At 63.5% G+C, this 20,223-nt stretch overlaps 1 long non-coding RNA gene across 1 annotated transcript in view; it reads right to left on the bottom strand.

Moving 5' to 3' along the window:
* Positions 1-19,780, bottom strand: part of LOC131488068 (uncharacterized) — a 63,536-nt gene extending 43,756 nt beyond the window's left edge. Inside the window, exon 1 of the long non-coding RNA XR_009250069.1 lies at positions 19,384-19,780. This is a non-coding gene — a long non-coding RNA (uncharacterized LOC131488068). The remainder of the gene's footprint in view (positions 1-19,383) is intronic.
* Between the last annotated feature and the right edge of the window lie 443 nt (positions 19,781-20,223).

Raw genomic sequence — 20,223 nt, 5'->3', positions numbered from 1 at the left:
TTTGGCCCTGGAGAGCACTGACTCGCTTCCATGCCAGGTTTCCTCACTAACCGGGAGCTTCCCAAGGGCCAGGACTGGGGTTTCTCTGGCTCCTTTCTGTCCCCAAAGCTGGCACTGAGTGCTCACTGCCTGTGAGGTTCTGGCTCCGCCCCGGCAGGTGACACTGCTTACATGAACAGGGCAGACGAGGGGGTCCCGCCATTTCTCTGATTTGAACACAGGAACCCCACCTGCTCTCAGTTCACAGGTCCGGGACGCCGGGAAGTCCCCTCCCCTAAATCCGGCCCCCAGCCAGCTTGCCCCAGAGACCTCATTCCTGCCTTCTCCCAGCCCTATAAACCAGGGGAGGTGGGGGGCTGCCTGGGTGGCTCAGTCAGTTAAGTGTCCAACTGCAGCTCAGCTCATGATCTCATGGTTTGTGGGCTTGAGCCCTGCATCAGGCTCTCTGCTGACGGCTGGGAGCCTGGAGCCTGCGTCTAATTCTGTGTCTCCCTCTCTCTGCCCCTCCCCCGCTCTCCCGCTCACGCGTCCTCACCAGTGCCTCCGACCCCCACCCCCTGCCCTATCCCACCTCATGGAGACCCCAGGATGGGCCTGGCTCCCTTCGGGGGCTCTCAGCCATCCCCAGTGAGCGCTGTCGGTGGGCAGAGCCCCTGGGGAGCCTTTCTCTCCCAACCTGTCGCTTCTGCTCGTGACCCACAGACGGCCCGGACTCCGAGCTCGCTACCCCAGCTCCCCAGGCCTCGAGGGCTGGCGAGGCTGTGGTGGGGCTGCTGGCCCACCTGGCCCCCCGGCTGTCTGTCGACTGTCACTTACAGATGGGCTCCATCTCTGTCTGTCCACTCGCTGGTGGAGCCTCCTGTTCCCGCAGCTGCTCCCCCTCCCTCACCCCCTCCTCCCTGCAGACAGCTTGGCTGGGCTGTGGGTGTGAATTTCCACCGGGAGGGAGGGCCTGTTCCTTCTGGCACGGAAGCAGAGCCTGGGGAGGGGGGTGTGGGAGCGGGGAAGCTGGTGGGGGAGGACTGGGAGGGTGGGAGAGGCTGTGCCTCTGGGAAGGCATCCAGGCCTGGATGGCCCAGAAGACTGACAGTAAAGCAGGCTCTGGTCCCAACTGCCCTGGCCCCATTTCGGGGGATGTGGTCAGAGTCACCTCCTGCGGTCCCTTTCCTCTTCTTCCTGTCTTAATACACTCTCCTGCCAGCAAAGACAAACTGGTCCCATTTTGTGGATAGGAAGCCTGAGGCCCAGAGGACTAATGAGGTATCTTGGGAGAGACTGTCGCTCATGTGAGTTCCCTGAATGCCATGCCCATGTGGCTGCCAGCGGGAGCTGGTGTGGCCTCTGTCCCTGCCTGCCCCCAGCAGTCCGTAGAAACAAGAGCACATCCACAGTCACGAGCCAGGCCTGGTGCTAAGAACTATATCCAGAGGGAGGCTGAGCCTCGCCAGTGCCCTCTGTACAGAGGGGAAACTGAGGCAGTGCAGAGGAGCAGGGGACACACCTGGCGCTTCACCCCAACAGCCCTAGATATTTACTGCCTGTCCAACGTGCCAGGTCCTGGGGAACAGAAGAGGGACGAGGCTCCTGCCTCCACAGAGCTCACTGCCTGGTGGGGACAGAAAATGGGCAGAAGCCGTATTGCAGGGAATGTCACATGGTGCTCTGTGCTGGGAAAGGACACAGGTGAGATGCTCCCCAGCTCCTCCCCCATGTAGGATGGGGACAGGCAGACCCTGAGCTGCCCGCTCCCACCCCAGCTCCACTGTGCCTGCCCCCCCTGGCCTATGTGAAGCGCCCGTCTCCTGTGGTTCCTGCTAATGAAGGGCAGCTCCACCCACCCAGAAACTGGTCTCTCCTTCCAGCTGGTATTTAAAGAAGTGTCTCTGAGTTTGATGATGGCTTTGTTGTTCCCATTCCTGTCTTCCACCCACCCTACGGCGTCCCTGTCAAGGGAAAACAGTGGCAAAGCCGCCGGCGGCTCCTCGCCCGTTCTGGCCCAGAGGAGTGTCTCGTCCAGGCTGGGCTCCATGCCAGGCCCCGTGCTGGGCACGGTGGATTCAAGGACCACTGAGGCCCGAGACTACTCTCGGGACACACTGGGTTGGTGGTGATGAGGGTCGACTTCTGGAGCAGGCTGGGGAAGCAGGGAAGGCTTCCTGGAGGAGGCAATTAGCAGCCCAGAATAGGAAGGAAATGACAGATGGGAGAAATCCAACGGTGAAGGGGAGGAGTGGAAGAAGGAAGGTAGTGGCTGGAGGAGAAAGGGAGGTTGGAGGGGGGGTGATTTTTATAAGAGATCCTACAATGTCCTTAAAAGCTGACCGGAAAGTACCACTTGAGGCACATCAAAAAGACAGGATGAGTGACAAAGATAAGACTCATCAAGGTAGGAGGGGGCTGGGGGGGGCGGGGCAGAGGCCCAGAGCGAGAAAGTTCATAGGTTAGGCGGCCAGATGGAGGGAGATTTCTGTCTTCTCTGAGAAGTGAGACCTGAGGCCATCTCTCTCTCCAGGAAGCGCTCACCCATTTAAAAGATGGAACCGAGGCCCAGGAAGGTTCCCCGGCCTGCCCTGGTGTGTAGAGAAGCCGGACCCACTCTGGGCAAAGATGGGATGAAAGGGGTGAGGGCCCCGAGGCCACCCTCAGGACAGTCAGCACCCACCATGTGGATACCTGCTGGAGAAGGCCACCTTGATTTACAGGGTAGCATGTTTCGGAAGAACCCCCATCAGGCCGGCTGCCTAGCGCACTCAGTCTCCGGGGGGAGCCGGCCTCTGCCTTCCTTTGGAAACTTGTTAATATTCCCCGCTGTCAGGCAGTCCTTCCTCTCTCCTATCACGGCTGAGCCAACTCTCTCTGAAAGGCCCAGCCATCCTGGAGCAGGCTGTTATCTGTCCTCTGGTCCCGGGGAGGCCCTCCTCACCCCTGCGGCCTCTGCCAGGCACACCTAGGGCAGAAGTGTGTTTAAGGCCTCATCCTCTCAGGGATACCAGTGGGTCCCCGTCTCATAAAGACGTCTCCAGGGACCTGAGGGCCCCCTTGGCCTCCTCCTGCGGGTCCTCTCTGAGCTGAATCTTTCTCTCTGGCTCTGATTAGCACCCAGCTTCTCTCCCTGCCCGGTGGGAGAAGCCTGGGACCAGGCCACTCACAGGCTGGGCCTCCCTTCCCGGACTGGGCTGGAGACTAGAGTCAATGGCATCACCCCACATGGCATTCAGCACGATGCCCTAGCATGTAGGAAACACCTGGTAAAGAAACTGACGCCAGGCCACAGAGGTAGCGGGCAGGAAGGCCAGGACGTGGCCTTGCATTTGAGCCCAGCTGCTAGTTCCGGGTGGGCCCCAAACAGACTGATTCCCATCTCCAAGTCTCTTTCCCCATCTGCCCTGGAGCAGGTGGCTGGGCAGAGCCAAGGAGCCCTGGGGTCCTGTTTTTATGGGGGACACAGACACCCTGGCCCAGCCCAACCCAGCACCTCGGCCCCCTAGGACCGTAGGCTTGGCCTGGCAGCCGCCTCTAAATCCCAACCTGCAGGAAACCATGGGCTGCAACAGCCCCATTTGCAGAGCCCGGCCTGGTTAATCTGCTTCATTAAAGGCACTAATTAATTGGCTTAATTAAAAGGGTAACCTGGAAGCCAGCAGAACTACCTCCTAACGAGGCACGAGGCTATGCGGAGGCAGCCCTGGAGCCGAAGAGGGGAGCCCCCTGCCTGCCCCCAGCATGCCCATCCAAGGGCCGGGAGCCCAGCCCCTGGCTCGGGGCAGCCCCCAGCCTACACCGTCCCGGTGACTGCTGACCCTCCCCCGGGCCCACACCCGCCTCAGTCAGGCTCTGCGCGCTGGGGGGAATCGGAAGTCCTGCATTCACATGCACCGCTTGGCTGCAGTTAAAAGCCCAGAATGTAAGCAGCCATAATTAGACCAAGCACAGGCAGGTTGCAGCAGATAAAGGTTAACAGGCCAGGAGGGAGGGATGGCATAGTAAAGAGGCCGAGCCTGGCCACGCTGCGCCTGTCCCACAGGGAGCTGGGTGGGCTCCAGCGGGGGCACTGCCGGCCCCGTGGCAGAACACCACGTGGGCAAGGAGCCCCTGAACCACGAGCTTCCATGATCACGAAGCACTAGCATCAGGAGAAGAGGGCTTTAAATCCCCACTCCACCTCTAGAGGCTGAGTGGCTGTGGCAAGACCTCTTTGAGCTCTGTTCCTCATTTGCAAAACGCCTGCTAGGGGTGCCCAGCAGCTTCCCTTCCCAGGCAGGCCCGCCCCCGGCTTAGCAGGAGAGAGTGCTGGGATCGATTAGCCATGTCTGCCCAGGGCAGCACATAAGAAGAGGAGGCTTGTGTGCCGCTCTGGTCCCGCCCATACTGCCAGCCTCCGAAGAGGCTAAGTCCCCATGTCCAGGTTTCCAATCGTCCCCACGGCAAGAGGAAACTAATTCCCGAAACTCGTCCCCTCTCTGCAAGGCCTCACAGCTCACAAAGGTGTTCTTCCAGACAGTATTCATTTGAGCATCCCTGGTTTAGAAGTGACACTCCAGGCGGCTTGTTGTGTCAAGGAAGATTTTTGCTGTGCTGTGGGGACCCTGCCCTCCTCCACCCCACACACTCCCCGGGCCACCAGCCACGCTCATGAGCAGCCCCCTCCTTTGAGCTGGACGACCTCTCACTGAGCAGGAAAGTCATAACCAATGTAACACAGGGCCCAGGGACCAAGTAGCCTCAGAACGTTCATTCACGGCTCCTCTCAAAACCCCAAGAGAGGAAAGACAGGACCTCAGAATGGGTTGAGGGTGGTCTCTCCAGCATCCAAAGGAGCCCAGTTAGGCCCTGGTGTCCTTTAGGGACAGGCAGGGGTGGGTGGGGGTGGTGGTGAGACCAGGTGCCGTGGGCACCAAACGGTTCAGGATATAAAAGCGTTAGAGAGTGGGAGGGAGCCCCTGAGGGTCCCGAGCCCCAGCCCAGCCCGTGTGATGGGTAAGGCCTCGGGGCAGCGCAGCCGGCCCGGCCTGGTGGACACACAGCTGTCAGCCCTCTCCCACACTGAAACTGCGCCGGTGGCGGCTGTCAGACCGGACAGATTTAGTCTCCACGCAAACAGCTGTTAGCCTGCTCACCGACGGCCCTGCCGCCGCCTGGGAGCCAGGAGCAAGGTTCCGGCGAGGGTACCCCCGCCCTGCAATCATGAGACTCAATCAGCACCAGGCCCTGGGGAGGGAGGGGCTGCCACACGGCTGTCACCACCTACAGTGTCAGGCCAAGCCGCCAGAGTCCCCTATAAGCACACCCCATCCCCCCAGCGCCTCCCAGGCTCGCAGACCCAAGAACCCGCCCCCTCATCCACTCGGGTGCCCCGAGGGCTGTCAGTGCTGGTGTCTGCCCAGAGCGGCTTCCCCCAGAGGGACCGGCCCCTTCCCTCCTCTGACTGCGCATTCACGGGGGACCAACTTCTGCCCCCGTCATCCTGTTCTCGGGCACCCCGGGCCCCATGTCACAGATGAGGAGACTGAGGTCTACAGAAGCGGCCAGGTGAGTGGCCAGGGGGACTAGAACCTAGGGCTCCTGGAACATGGCATCCACGGAGTCAACTCCCCGCAGCTGGGTGGGCACAGACCAAACCCCCAGAGCTCATGATGGGGTGGGGGGCATCACGCCGTCCCACCCCCAGGCAAGGCTGGGTGAAGAGAACTTAGGACGAGGACAGAGGGGACAGACAAGGCCGCCTACAACAAGAAGGCCCTAGAGGTTGGACAAGAGCAAGGCAGGGAGTATGGGAGGCCTGGCTCAGGCAACGGGCCTAAGGGTAGTGGCCTCGGCACTCAGGGCCCTTCGCTTCCCCCTCGGACCCCAGAGCCAACAGGCCGTCTGCACACCGAGCCACCACCCTGCCCTCGGCCCCATCCAAGCTTCCCCTGGGCCACGGAAACCTGCCCATCTTTCCCCAGTAGAATCCTCAGGTGCGGGGTGGGGGTCCAACCACCTAGAAGCCAGCGCAGCGCGGCCCGGGAAGGAATGTGCTCAGAAAATGTCATTGGCCAGGAGATGCTGACCAGTGTGGCTCTCACTCCGCCAGGCAGCCCGGTGAGGGGGGCTGTGCTTGCCAGGTAACCCCTGGGAGCCGGAGCAGGGTGGGCGCGGTGCAGGCATGCTTGGGTCCGCATGATCCAGAAAAATAGAGCCGGGACCAGAGTCCTGGCGGTCAGGCCCTTCACAGGGTCCTACTGAGGGCCGCACAAGGCTCTGCCCGAGGGACAGCGTACACCACCCCCCACAAAGCCCCTTGGCAGCAGGCAGGCAGCGTGGCTCGCCTTGCCCGGCTGCCCTGGGGCAGAGGCCCATTTCCAGAAGGGCAAGTCGGGACGATGCTGGACTCTCGAGCCCTTGGGGCTCCTCGGAGAGCTGCTGGAAACCTCCAGGTCTCCGTCCATCCTGCCGAAATGAGGCAACCAGCAGCCCCCCTCCCCCCACCCTGCTCCATGCCCCGGGCTGGTGTGAGGGTCCAGGGAGGGAACTGTCAAGGTTGAGGAGTGGCTGGGAGCCTGGCACCTGGCTTCCCTGCAGGGGTCACCTGTGCCCTGGACAGGAGGCACTGCGGCACAAGGGCCCGAGGGAGGGCCTGATTTCCTGTCCGCGGGAGAGGGCCCAAGGGAGAAACAGATGATCACCCTCATCATTTCACCAGGCCGCTTGTTATGAATATTAATAGCATTAATTATTTCTAATCCGGCATCCAGGCCTGGGCTGGCCAGGAGCGATCCCCGGGGCCACCGGGCTCTGAGGGAGGCTTGACCTCCTCCCCGGGGGCTGTGGGGTCTGGGTCTGGGACAGATCCTTTCAAGGGCAGAGCTGGGGGTGTGGGGCCGGGCCCCAGCAGTAAGGGGATCTACAGACAGGACTTCATCCGTGCGTCTCCTAGGAAGGGGCTGCACAGGGATGGGCACCCATTTTGCAGATGGAGAAATGGATCCCGCTCAGGATCCAGGCCCAGCAGCAGGATGTCGCTGGTTTGCGCCTGCCCTGCAGAAGGTCACTGAGCTGTCTGGCCCCAGCCCAAACCCCCGTCCCTCCCTCAGCAAGCACCTCTGACCCTGAGCGGTAAGGATGTCTGTACCAGGGGTCAAGGGCCTGTGGGGGAGGGGAGGGCTGGTCAAAGCAACTGAGCTACAAGACCTAGACTGCTCAAGGAGTCTGACCTCAGGGATGCATGCCTCACTTTCCTCGTTTGTACCCACAGGGACAACAATGGGAACCCTTTGAGAGGTCCTTGCAGGCATTAGTTATTCATGCAGATAAATGCTTAGTACCAGGCCTATCATACAACAGGTGCTCAGTTTGGGTTATCCCCGTCCCCATCCCAGACCAGTAGGTGGTTTCCTAGTGACCAGCGCAGCTGGCAGGCCCACGCGCAGTCCCCTCGGCCGTGGGACTCGGGCCAGTTCCGTTTCCCCTCTGTGTGCCTCAGATTCCCCGACTGGACGGTGGGGGTGCAACACCGTGGTCTCTGAGGCTCCTTCCAGGAGTGACTGTCGGAAGGGGAGGCTCAGCCTCTCTTCCTGGGGCTCCATCACCTCCTCCCTTGTCTCCCACCGTGGGACCTCGTGCCTCACCCCCAAGTGCGGCCAAGCAGTCCACCTGCCCCGAAGGGTAGAGACCAGGTAAAGACCAGTCCTGGTTATTTAGGTACCCGGCAGGGAAGGAGGAGGTACCGGGAGCTTACGAACAAACAGGCTCTGGAGTGGGACCCCGTCCCCTTATGTCTTAACCTCACAGAGCCTCAGTTTCCTCATCTGTACAATGGGGTAAATAACTGTCCCCAACTTGCAGGGCTGCGTCGGGGCATCAGTGAGATAATATGTGCAGATGCCTATCGGCGCCCGCGTAAGTTCCACCAGCGACAGCAGCCCTTGTGGCTATTATCATGTTTAAGGTTTTTTTTTTTTTTTTAACGTTTACTTATTTTTGAGAGAGGGAGAGAGACAGAGCGTGAGTGGGGGAGGGGCAGAGAGAGAGAGAGAGAGAGAGAGAGAGAGACAGAATCCGAAGCAGGCTCCGGGCTCCGAGCTGTCAGCACAGAGCCCGACGTGGGGCTTGAACTCACAGACCGCGAGATCATGACCCGAGCCGGAGTCGGACGCTTAACCGACTGAGCCACCCGGGCGCCCCACTATTATTGTGTTTATTACGAACCCTCCAGCTTCCACGCCCCCCTCCCCAAGCCCGACTCAGGCCAGGGCCCTGCCCCCTCCACGGAAGGAGCTGGGACCTGGGAGGGGTTCGTGGATCTTGGCAACACAGACCGCACCCATCCTAGACCGCCGTAGGGTCCAGGGCAAGCCCCTCCCCAGGGAGGTCCCCAGCCTCCTGCAGACAAGAGCCTCTGTCCCGCCGACCCCGGGTCAGGGCAGGGGCAGTGCGCTGGCACAAAGGCTGGGCTCTGTCTGTGCCCGCAGCGGGGGCAGCTGCCCGTGAAGGGCCCTCCTGCCACAATGAGGCCTTTGAGCAGCTGCCGGCGGGAGCCCAGCTCTCCTTGAAGGCCTGGCTCTCATAAGCCCTGTCTGTCTGCGAGGCCACCGGGCCAGGCAGGCAGCTGCTGTGGGGGCAGGGCCTGCACCCCCCACTGCTGCTGGGCACACTGCCTCCCCAGCCTCTCACCGGACGATCCCTGGCAGGTGGGGCCTCAGGGGGCAGGGCTTTTGCCCACATCCCTGCTCTGAAGTGACAGTTCCAGGCCTAGTGCATGGAAGAGCCCCTGTGTCCACCCACAGCTCTCAGAAAGTCACTGCTCTGCCGGGCTGGGGCTCTGCCTCCCTGCTTCCCTCCCTCTCTTGGCCTCCGTTTCCTCATCTGTAAAACGGAACCTCCGAGCACATCCCACACCCCTACCCCCCAGTCCCTGGCATCTGTGAGAATCAGATAAGACCCGTGTTTAATGCTCTACTCAGTGCCAGGCAGGCGGCGAGGGCTCAGGGAGTGCCAGCCGGATCACTGCCCCATCACTGCTCCTACCTGGGACCTGCTTGATCCCCAGCTCGGCCTCGGACTCGTGGGGTAACCGTGGCCTGGTGACTGAACCTCCCTGAGTCTTGGGTTTCTCCTTTATAAAATGGGCTAATGCCCATTTACAGGGTGGCTGTAAAGAGAAAGCCATTTATCAACGCGCCTCCGGCTCAGGAAACCTTGGTTGAATGAATTAATGAATCCCAGAAGCGGCACCTCGCAGGGGTCTGGGCAGGGGAAGGAGGAGGAATGATGGGGGTGGAGGTGGGGCAGATGTGTAAAATGCAGTTCCTTACAGGGTCCTACAGGAGGCTGGGGGGGACGGGAGGCAGGAAGGGCTGGTTCCTCAGGTCAGTCAGGGAGGGCTTCATGAGGGAGGCAGCATTCACCCAATGTGGGAAGTGAGGGTGGCCTTCCCCACACAAGAACAGCAACGGTGTGAGGGTGTCTGCAGGGAGGGGGACCCCTGTTCTCTCTCTGGCCTTCCTCACCTTGGACGAGGGGAACTGGGAACGGAGGGGGAAGCCAGGTCTCCGTGGAGCCCCCAGTGGAAGCAGTAACGTTGCTGAGAGAGGCTAGGGTTCAAATCCTAGCCCTGCTACGTAGAAGCTCTGTGACCGGGGCCCTCTGTGCCTCAGTTTCCTCATGTGGAAAAAGGAAATGATAACGGCCCCGCCGCACAGAGATGCTGTAAGGATTGGGACTCTGTCCATGAAGCACTCAGCACAAAGCAAGCACTCGGTAGACGGAAGCCAGTGTTGTTGCTGGCCAAGGCCACTTCCTGTTATGGTGTCCAGGGGTACAGGGACTTGTGTAGCCTCAGAGCTGGCCCACTCTGGCCATGTGGGGCCTCCCAGTCACCCCTTTCTGGCAACTGGCTCCCCCTCCCAGCCTGTAGACTCCAGGAGCCATCTCTCTCTCTCTCTCTCTCTCTCTCTCTCTCTCTCTCTCTCTCTCTCTCTCGACTCTGCACCCTCAGGACCCAGCAAGGTTGCCACTGCCCCCTACTCCTGCCAAAGTCAGGGCAGCAAGAGGCCTCAGCCGCACCCTTCCCCCCAAGTCCACAGCAGAATCTGGGGGTACCCCCGCCGCTGCAGGTCTGGGTCTAGGGTCTCAGATGCTCCAAAGCTCCACCAGCCCCCAGAGGACACGGCCTCCCCCCGCCCCCCGCGGCGCTCTCACAGAGCCTTGCACGCCGCCCCCACCTCCTGAACTGGGGAGGGACAGCACACCCCCCGCTCTCGCTGCCCCGCGGAAGGGCCCATGCTGCCGAAAGCCGGCTGAGTAAATAATGACATTTCCTCCTCTCTCCTGTGCTCTTCGCCCCCTTTCCCTTCCACAAATAAATTATCAACATGCCCAGGTCCCGGCGGAGCGGAGCATATCGCGGGGAACAATGAAAAAGCTTTTAATAGGATTCCAGGAGCTGCAGCCACTCGCTCGCGGGCCCTAATGGAGATTGCTCGGTGACCGCGGGCCGCCCGCGCCCTCCTGGGCCCCCCGCACAGGCCCGGCTCCTCCCGGGGGCACCGGAGGCTTCGAGGCCCAGCTGGGCCACCCGCTGACGTCACGGGCCGGGCGTCTGGGCCCGGAGAGGAGCGCTGGGCGGCGGAGGGACGAAGCCCGTGCCCGCCGCCCAGACTGCTCCCCCAGGCCCGTGGCCCCGCCCCCCTGAGGCGGACCCCTCCAGGAAGCCCCCCCGGCCTGCCTCCCTCCGGGCTCAAATGGCACCTCTGCTGTGAGCCCTTCCCTGACTCCTCCTACCCCACGCGTGCTGAATGACGTCACGTGTCGGCAAGGCCGGCAGGTGTCTGCACACAGTGGGGCCCCTGGGAACGCAGGCTGAGCGCGGGGGGGCGGGGTGGGGGGGGGGCTCCAGGAGGCCTAGGCTCTGCGGCCAGAGGGGACTGGAGCTGTGCAGGTCCCCAGCTCCGGGAGGGGCTGGGTCCAGGGAGCAGCACGACAGAGACAAAACTCAGGCCCCGGAGACCGCGGGGTTCCCTGCCCCGTCTCTGCGCCTCAGTTTCCCGTCTGTGAGAGCATGTGTCAGGGCCCGGATGGAGCCGGGCCACATCTGCCTCAATGGCTGCCCTTCCTCCGTGTGACCTTGGCCAAGTCACTTCACCTGCGTCTCCGTTTCCTAGGGAAGAAAATCGGGATAATGCTGGAGCCTACCTCAGAGGTTTTGTGGCGGGGATTAATCCGGTTAACACCAACGGCACGTAGCAAGCGCAATCTGTCATCTACTGCTAGTACAATGGCCGCCATCTGCCCCAGGGTCATGTGTTGGGGGCCTAACAGGGTAAGACGCCGTGTCCTCGCTGTGCGACCTTGGTCCGGTCGCTTTATCTGTCTGCGCCTGGTTTTCCTTCCGGAAAACAGCAGTGGTGAAGACCGGAGACCCTGCACAGGGAGGAGAGTCCTTAGCATGGCTCCGTGACACGTAGTGTAGACCATAAGCGCTCAATAACGGCAGCCGTCATGGTCTCTCTGCTGCCCTCACGGGAGGCGTTGAGCCACACTGGTCCCAAGCCTGGCTTCCACCCTGAGGCCTGGCACGCAGGAGGTGCCCAGTAAATACCCAAGGGCATCCTGCCTGACCCCCTCCTAGAGGACCCATCCTGGGCAGAAGGTGACATTTGAGCCCCGACCTTTGTCGGGAAGGTGACATCTGAGACATCTGTCCCCAGTGAGGGGCCAGTCAGGAGCTGAGCAAATGCCCTGAGAGCCTTCCTGCCAGACAGGGCCGGGCGCCCCCGAGCGAGGGAGGCTGGCGTGTGCAATCCGTCCCAGGCCCTGAGCTCCTCGGAGCCCCCGGGGGCAGGGGCAGCATCCTCGCCCTGCACCTGGGGGAGCCTGTCCTATTTGCCAAAGTACAGGAAGTCCTGACTCCTGCAAAGTCCTTCCATCTGTCATGTTTAGTCTCCACACTGACCCCGAAGTGCCCTCCATCCTTCCATTTCACTGGCGTGGAGACTGAGGCACAGAAAAGCAAAGTGAGGTGTCCAGGGGCACCCAGCTGATAAGTAACCGAGGTGGGATTCAAACCCAGGACCACCAGACTCCAGAGCCCAGTACCTGGATTCCACACAGCACAGCTGCCTCGTGGTGGATCCTGACTTCCTCCTGGCCTTGGACAAGGCATGTCTCCACTCTGTGCCTCAGTGTCCCTACTCTCACAGTGGGAAGAAGACAAGCCAGGCAGAGCTTGTGGGGCAGAAGCCCCTGGAAGCTGGGGCCTGGCACTGCCCAGTCCCCTCGGTAGCCCAAGCCCGGTGGAGGGAGCAGGATCAGGGCGGGGGGTGGGGGTCTCAGGGCTCAGAGTCCCAGAGCCATGGTGTTGCTGGGCCCTTCGGAGCCTTGTGGCCCAGCCCCTTGGCCATCAGTAGTGGAGAAACTGAGGCCCAGACAGCCCTATCGTGACTGGGAGGGTAGGGGAGAATGTGTGGTCTGTCTCCCTGGACAGATGGGCACTCTATGGGGGGAGGGGGGGTGCAGCCTCTGTGAGGACAGAAGGGCTCCTGAGACCCCTTCGGTCCTCCAAGGAGCCCCCTCTGTATCCTCTGGCCAGTGCTGAGCACTGGCCCAGCCCCCGCACTGGGCCGCTGGCTCCAAGCAAGTGGCCCTGCTGAATGCCCACCGGACTGCTCCGCTCCCCCCCCTCCCCGGGATCAGGGGTTAGGCTGAAGAGCCGACACCCTCCACGTCTCCTCAGTCAGAGCAGAGCTGGGGAGGGGGCTATCGCTCCCCTTTGCACCCATGCCCTCCCCAGAGAGGGCCCTGGGGAAAACACACCGGCGACAGCCTTGTCTGGAGGCCAGGAGGGGCAGGGGCCTGCAGAGGAAGGGGCCCGGGTGGGGTATGGGAGCCACTCTCTTAGTTAGCGGCCGTGTCATGGAGGTGGGGTGGGATGCGGGGTTCTTGTGCCTCACGGCCCGGCTCCTGCCGGTTAAGGGAAGGCGGGTTAGGGTTAGTGTGGGCCTGTGCGTGCAAGGATGCGAGTGCGTGCGAAATCTCGCGTCATCGAGAGGTGTGAGCACAGCGCACATTTCTCTCTGTGTCCTCATGTGGCCCTGGCGGGACCGGGGCCGTGGAGGGCTCATCTGCGGCCAGCTCCAGGCCTGGCCCGCCTTGGGCAGCTTCTCTGAGTGAGTGAGACCCTCTGTGCCCCACTGAGTCTAAATCCCCCAGTCCCCCCCACTCAGGGCAGGGGCGGCCCAGTCCAGGAGCCCCGTGGCAGACCGAATCCCACCCTGTACGTTAACTGGGACGGGCCTCCTCGGGCCCAAGGCAGACTCCCAGGATCCTGGGACTGGACTGGCCCGCCAGCAGGCACCTGCCCTGAGCCAGAACCAGGCCCCTCAGGTCTGAAGGTCTGACCACAGAGGAGTGTGTTCAAATCAAGGTCATCCCAGGAAAGCCAGCAGACAGCTGCTGGGCAGGGTCTGTGGGGAGCCTCGGTGGGCATTTGGTCCAGGACCCAGGAGGGCACCTGTTCCTTGAGGGCAGCTCAGTCCGGTGGATTTCTTCCCCCGGAGGCCCAGCTGGCAGGCCGGGCCCTCTGCTGCCACCATGCCAGCTCCTGAGGGGGTCACTCAGTCCTGGTTCACCATTCACCTGTTCATTCACCCCACACTACACTTAGCGCCCCCTATGCGCCCCATACCGGGCGCTGGGACGCACCAGTGAACGAGACAGAAGGACACAACCCCAACCCTCGACCCTCCGTGCTGCACGCCGGGCCTCCGACCCCCGCCCCCCCAGCCCTGCCACCACTCGGGACCAGCCAGCCAGGTGTCTCCCCCATGGCCGCCCCCCAGGTGGCCCACGGTGTCCCCCAGAGCCGCCTGAAAACTCAGCTCTCCCCTCTGCTGGCCGCACCTCCACCAGGCAGCCCTTGGCAGCCCGCCCCCAGGAAAAGCCCATCCGGGAGCCAGCGCCCAGCGGCATTTTTGAGGACATTTTCCCGGGCAGCATTTCCCAGTCTTCGCCAGGGGTGGGGAGTGGAGGGGCGATGGGGGAACGGGTGAGACGAGCAATTTGCTTCTGTAGATAAATGCCGGCTCCTCTCCGAAGCCAGTCCCCCTTTCTCTTCTCTCTTCCTAGCTAGCACGCTCGCTCTTTTTTTTTTTTTTTTTTTTTTTTACAGTTTGCTAAATCTGTTGTAATCTGGTGCCAACGATTAATTCAGGCAGAAGGAGGGAAAGGGGAGTGAAAAAAAAAAAAATACTGCCACAGAGCTGCTTCTCCAGAGCAATGCAGGCAGGGACAGCCAGGGCGAGTGCCTCAGCGACCCCAGTTTTAATCCCAGTTTTTATTAAGTACAAAGCCATCCCCCAAACAGTCCGGCCGCTGCCTCCCTGCCAGCCAGTCCCCGGCAAGGCTGGGCAAGGCAAGCACAGCCTTGCGGCACCTGGGCGCCCCCCACCCCCACCCCTCCCCGCTGCCGGATGCCTGGGTCCTGCGCTCTGCCTGGGAGGCAGTGTCCCCTAGTGGTTAGCCGAGCCCCTCACAGCCGGGGCCTGGCGCCTCCACTCCCTTCTCTCCCCAGCCTGCCCCTGCTCTGCCCAGCGCCCCATCCCTGTGCTGGGGCACATTCAGAGCCAGGCTAGGATTTCTAAAGAACCCCCTTCATCACTTAGAAGCCCTGAGTCTACAACAGGGGCCACCGTCCCATCACAAGCAAACCCAAATATTCTCCCTCCCCAGGCCATGGGAGGCCGGATCAGCCTGCCCGTGGGGGGGGGGGGGGGGCGGAATACACGGCTCTCAGGAACAGGGGTGCTGAGCCCCGGGTCCCGGAAGCACACCCTTGTGGGGGTTCACCCAGAAGGACTGGTAGATGGGCCTTAAGGCAGGCTCAGGAGCGCTGAGATGGACAGGCCAGCGGAGACCCAGGCAGGCAGACCCCTGCCCAGATGCCCGTGGACGATGCATGCCCCCGGTGCCCCCCCCCCCACTCCCAACTGTACGCTCCCTGAGAGCAAGACTCCTTGTTTCCTTCTTTTTTTCCCAGAGCCCAGCACTGTGCTTGGCCCATAACTGGTGCTCAACACCTAAACGAACGAATGAGTGAATGAATGAATGAACAAATGAAAAGGAAAGGAAGGAAGGAGAGGGGGAAAGACAGAAGAGCCAGGGAGACAGGGGTGCCGGCTCCTTGCCCCCACCCGCCCCAGCAATGCCTGTGTCCCACCCCTCACCCCCCCTCCCGTCCCCACAGTCACCGGCCCCAGCTCCCTGGGGCGGAAGGCAGCGCAGGGAAGCCCACGGTGGGAGCTCAAAACCCAGGGCTGTGGCGAATCTAGCAAACAACTTCCACAGGCGAATCGAGGCCCCCAAATGCTGACATCATCTGCAGAGCCGCTGACCCCAGGGAGCAGCTGGGCTCTGGGGGCCCGCGGGCGGCGGTAAACAGGCATCCACCCGCCTCGCAGGCAAACACAGGCCTGCACAGACGCAGCCCCTCTCTGTGGAACTTTCTCTGCTCCAGCTGCTGCTAGAGAATGCCAGACTGGCCGGTGGGGGCAGGCAGAGCATGGCAGGGGCACCCTGGGGTCACACTTTCCTTCCCCCCCACACCTCCCCCCACCCCCGTCTCCTCCGGCCATCCCGCCTGCTCCCCACCACCCTGGCCTTCTCAGGGTGACGGCCCCAAGGCAGAAGCCAGAGCAGGCCTGAACTTTGTCTCGGGGAGAACAGCCCAGGGTCTGGGGAAGGGCGCTGTGCATCAAAGTTGCGAGCAGGGGGCGCCTGGGTGGCGCAGTCGGTTAAGCGTCCGACTTCAGCCAGGTCACGATCTCACGGTCCGTGAGTTCGAGCCCCGCGTCAGGCTCTGGGCCGATGGCTCGGAGCCTGGAGCCTGTTTCGGATTCTGTGTCTCCCTCTCTCTGCCCCTCCCCCGTTTCATGCTCTGTCTCTCTCTGTCCCAAAAGTAAAAAAAAAAAAACACAAAACACGTTGAAAAAAAAAGGTGCGAGCAGGCCTCAGGCCTTAACCAGCCCCGCCTTTCCACAGACCGGGCAGCCTCCCCTAATGGTCAGCACCCACCCCCCACCCCCCCACTGCAAGTGCTGGGGACCTCCAGCCACACCCACCCCCTTACCCCACTCCTGGTCCACACGCCTCATCCCACGAGGCCCTCAGCCTCACCCCTGTTCCTCCCGGACATAATCACTGCCACTCGGCGTCAGGCAAGCCCTAGCACCCCTAGGCCGGCACCCCTAGCCGGCAAGTGGGTGAGATCCCACCGGAAGTGGGCTTTGGTGGCTGGCGGGTGGGGGCCCAGTCAGTCTTTTCCTGTTACCCCAAGGCCAAAAGAAGCCCTTCGCGAACCAAGGGTAGAGACCACAGGGGCCCACACTGCTAGGCAGAAACTCTGTGCTACGAGCCTCGTCTGCTCACCTCTTAGCAGTGCTCCCAAGATGGCTACTGTTAACATCCCACCTTACAGATGAGGGAATACTGAGGCCCGACAAGATCCAGTCTAGGCCAACAGGCCAGGCGCAGAAGACACTCCCGGGAACCACAAGTCCCTGAGACCCTTGAGCAAACGGGCTGGCCCAGCCAGCCCTACCGCACAGCCTCAGACGGGTCCTGTCTCTGAGATCAGGACACGGTCTCAGCCCTGACTCCAGGGACAGGGAGGTGGCTGCCAACAGGTCCCCGGCCCCCAGAGGACACACAGCGGGGCTGTCCGCCCTGCAGGTTAGGGCATTCACTTGCCGACCACCACTCCTGAGCCATCTGCCTCTTTTCCCCGGCCCAGGGCCTGCCAACATGCCCTGCCCCGCACCGGACTCCCGCCCTCCCTGCCTCTGCCCGATGCCTCTGTCCCAGCTGACGGGGGCGGAGGGGGCTGTGCCCAGGCAACCCCCAAGGGCCTCATCGTCCCCTGCACTAGGGCGGCTGCCTCTCGGCAACTGCCACTGTGCGAGGCCTCTGTGGACAGTCAGCTGGTTCCAGGCCTGCCTCTCTGTCCCTCGACAGCCTGTTTCAGGTCCTCCTGGAGCTCACGTCCATCTCTCAGCCAACCTGGAAGCGAGTACAGATACAACCCGCCCATCTTCTGTGCATTGCCCCCACCCTGCTCTCCCGTACTCAGGGTGCCCGCCCCCATTCTCATAAAGTGGGACCAGCCACGGTATGCAGGCTAGGAGCAGGGTCCCCAGAGGCTGCAGGCCTGGGGGCACCCAGTGGGCGACACAGGCTCAGCCACCAGGCCCCAGTCCTACACGGAGCTGGGTCTGGCTCCCCCTAGGACCCAGCCAGTAGGTGACGCAATGGGGTGGCAGAACCCCTCCCCCACCACCTCCTTAGGAGCAAACTAGGTGGACCTCCCAGGGGGCTTTAGATAGGAGGCCTCAGAGGAGGCATGAGGGGGACCCAGGGAGGGGTACCGTTGCTGCTAACGAGGTCAGGGTCAGGCTGCAGTCCACCAACAGCCCACTGGAGGGGGGGTGGGGTGGGAATCTGACCCCCAGTCCCTCCAAGGCCTCTGCAGGTGCCGTCAGTCCTCAGAGACCCCTGAGCCCAGGAGCGGGACATCTGTCCATCTCACCTCATTTTATAATGCAGTCTCGTTCCTCCCAGGCTCAGCCTCAGGAGGAGGCGGACAGTTGACCCCATTTCACCAACAAGAGAAACTGAGTCTCACAGAGGTGGAGAGACTTTCGACCAGTGGGTAGTAAAGCAAGGACGCACAGACCGTGCGTCCCTCTAGAGGAAGTCACCGTGGGAGGCAGCAGGCTCCGGGGTGTGCCTGGCTGGAACTCATGCTGGGGAGGCTTCCTACGGAAGTGTCCAGTCTGTGTGTTTCCGCGAGATCAGGGGGCCAGGGGGCGCACAGGTATCTCGCCCAGACACACACGCCTCCCCTACTCTCAAGCCTGCCCACGGCTGGCCCTTCAGCCGGGATGCGACAGCCCCTTGGCTCCTCCTGCCCCTCAAAACTACCAGGGCCGCTTCACTGCCCGCCCAGCTGGGCAGCGTCCCCTCCCGGGCACTGGCCCTGGCAGCTCAGGCCGTTTCCATTTTAAACCTCCGAGGAAGCCCTGAACGGTCGCCCACGGAGTCGGCACCAGCTGACAGGTGATGTTTGCGCCTCTCCTCCCGGAGCTGGCAGGGAGAGATGTAGTTGGCTTTCACTCCAGAAACCTGAGCCTGGAGCCCCTGAGTGTGGCCACCTTCTCCACGGCTGCTGGGCAGAGAGAAGCATGCCCCAACCCACATCCCTCTGCCGGTGGCAACCTGCATCCTGTGGGGGCTCTGTGCCCCCACACAGGCAGCCCTCTCCCCAATTCCTAAGCCACTGGAGTGGGAGACAGGAGGGGCTGAGGATGCAGGGGCCAGGGTGGGGCAGGGCAGGGGAGGAAGGACCGGGCCACCCCCACCCTCTGCCCCCAGCCTCAGCTTTATTCATTCACATCAGGGCTCTGGCTCCGACCACCACCGCAGGGGCCTGGCATACCTCAGCTGGGCTGTATTCTCTTAAAACCACACACCCTAGAGAGCCCTACAGCCCACGGGCTTGGGAAGCCTGGGGCAGCCCCCTGATGTCCCAGCTTCACAACTTTCTCCACCTAGGACAGCTCTGATCCGCCCCGTTCCCTGCAGCTGGGCAATAACGTTTCCCACCTTCTGCCCCTGGGCCTCCAGCCCCGGAGAGGAGGGGCCGTGCCCGACAACCTGCTCGGTTGGGGGGCACCCCTCTGCCCCCGCCCCGGCCCCTGCCTCTAGCCCGGGTGCCCCCACCGTTCCATCGGCCAGGTGCACCGCCCAGGCCCCTGGCCCCACACAGGGCTGACAGTCCACAGCGTGCATAGGGAGGGAAGTTGGAGGCTGCCTATGCCCCCCTTGAAGTCGTTTTAAAAATAAAACCTCGCTCCAACCGTGACTCACGCGGCTGGTGGGAACGGGAGCGAGGCGCCCGGGCCGGCCGGCTGCCTCTCTCCGCGCGCCCCAAGCCCTCCGGTTCCTGGGTGCCGGGCCAGGGCCAGAACCGGCCAGCCCAGCCCGGCACCCCCCACCCCCCACCCCGCGAGCCGGGCCGCCTCCCTGGGGGCGCAGCGAGGGCTCGGGCGGGGGCTCGGATCAAGCCCCCGCCCTTTCCAGCCTCTGCTCGGGAGAGTGGAGCCGCCGGCCCGCGCACCCCGCTCCTCCCCGCGGCCGGGGCCAAGCGCCGCCGGCGCTCGGCTATCGACTCGGGGGCCACCCCCCCCCCCCACGCCAAATCCCAAAGGCTGCGCGGCCCCCGCGGCGCCCGGGCAAAGCGGGGTGGCCCGAGCCCGCAGCGCCTCCGCGCACTCCCGGCCCCCGCCCCGCTGGCCCCGGCGCCCCGTCCCGCACGCGCGGACCCCGGCCCCCGCCCCACGCATCCTTCCTTACCTGCGCAGCGGCCGGGGAGGCGGGTCTCCTCGGGAAACTTTGCGGCGACGGCTGGAGCCTCAGGGGTTATTCAAGGAGCGGGCGGGAACCGGAGCCGGAGGGCGCCCAGCGGGGCTCGGGAGAGGAGCCCCCGGCGCGCGGCGGAGCGCGGTGGCGGGCCCGGGGCGGGGGGGCGCGCGGCGGCGCATCTGCCCAGCTCGGGCGCCCGGCGGAGCCGCGGGGGGCGTGCGCGAGGTGCGCCCGGCGACCGGGGTGCGTGTGCCCGGGTGGGTGCGCTCGGCGGGGCGAGGGCCGGCGGCCGTGCTTGCGCGAGTGACGGCGGCGAGCAGGGCGCGGGGGACTAGGCTGTGCGGCCGCCTCTCCCCTCGCGGCGGCGGCGGCGGCGGCGGCGGCGGCGGCGGCGGCGGCGGCCGTGCGTGCAAGCGCGGAGCGGGGAGGGAGGGGAGGAGGGGGGAAGGCAGCAGGCGGGGGGGGGGGGAGGGCGGGGAGGAGGCGACGGGGGCGGGGGCGCCGCGCTGCGCACTGGCCAGCGGGACCCGGCGCGGGAGGCTACGCCGCCGCGCGGGGACTCGGGCCCAGCCCGGGAGAAAGGGCCGCCGCGTCCTCCTCCCCTGCCCTCGGCTAAATGGCTGGGGGGCGGGGAGTGGGGGTGGGTGGGAGGAGGTTGGGGAGCTAGCCCACCCGGGGCGAGGAGGGAGGCTTCCAAGACCAGCCTCCAGCTCCGGGGAGCGGGGGGGGGGGGGGGGGGGGGAGAAAGGGGTACTCCCTCACGCGCCGCCTCCCCTGACACCCCTCCTCCCTGCACCCACTCATTCATCCATGGTTCCAACCATCCATCCG

The sequence above is a fragment of the Neofelis nebulosa genome, chromosome 10 (genome assembly GCF_028018385.1).
Source record: "Neofelis nebulosa isolate mNeoNeb1 chromosome 10, mNeoNeb1.pri, whole genome shotgun sequence".
NCBI lineage: Eukaryota > Metazoa > Chordata > Mammalia > Carnivora > Felidae > Neofelis > Neofelis nebulosa.
The sequence above is the reverse complement of the archived record's forward strand: the minus strand, read 5'-3'. Positions and strand labels throughout refer to the sequence as shown.